Below are 818 nucleotides of genomic sequence, written 5' to 3' on the forward strand. Positions count from 1 at the left end.
CCCATCATAACTGCCTGCACTGGGGCCCGGTGTTACTGCCTTACACCACCGGCTCAAGTTCATGCACAACTGGGGACTCGCCAACCTCCAACTAGAAAAAGTGCGACTGGACGCCACTCAGAGTCCGAGCTTGTGAACTCGGGGTAAATCCATCTTCCTCATGAAGAGGCAGCTGTCTGACATGGAAGCACATATTCCTAGAGTTCCTACAGAGTCTCCAAAAGTAGACTAGGAGCCAGAGCGTTCAGCTATCAAGCTCCTCTCCTGTGGAACCAGGTTCCAGTTTGGGTTCAGGAGGCAGACACCATCTCCACATTTAAGAGTAGGCTTAAGACTTTCCTCTTTGATAAAGCTTATAGTTAGGGCTGGCTCAGGTGAGTCCTGAACCATCCCTTAGTTATGCTGCTATAGGCCTATACTGCCGGGGGATTTCCCATGATGCACTGAGCTCCTCTCTCCTCTACTTTCTCTCCCTCTGTATGCAACCTCATCCCATTATTGCATGTTACTAACACAACTTCTCCCCTTTCTGGTAGTCTTGTGCTTTCTCGTCCCTCTCCTCTCTCCTCCTATCACTTCCTGCAGGTTTTCTGGCTCTGGATCTGTGGAGTCTGGATCTGTGGAGTCCGGATCTGAGGAGTCCGGATCTGAGGAGTCCGGATCTGAGGAGTCCGGATCTGAGGAGACTGGATCTGTGGAGACTGGATCTGTGGGGTCTGGATCTGTGGGGTCTGGATCTGAGGAGACTGGATCTGTGGGGTCTGGAGCTGTGGGGTCTGGATCTGTGGAGTCCGGATCTGAGGAGTCCGGATCTGTGG

Source organism: Micropterus dolomieu, linkage group LG22 (genome assembly GCF_021292245.1).
Source record: "Micropterus dolomieu isolate WLL.071019.BEF.003 ecotype Adirondacks linkage group LG22, ASM2129224v1, whole genome shotgun sequence".
In the NCBI taxonomy this organism is placed as follows: Eukaryota; Metazoa; Chordata; class Actinopteri; order Centrarchiformes; family Centrarchidae; genus Micropterus; species Micropterus dolomieu.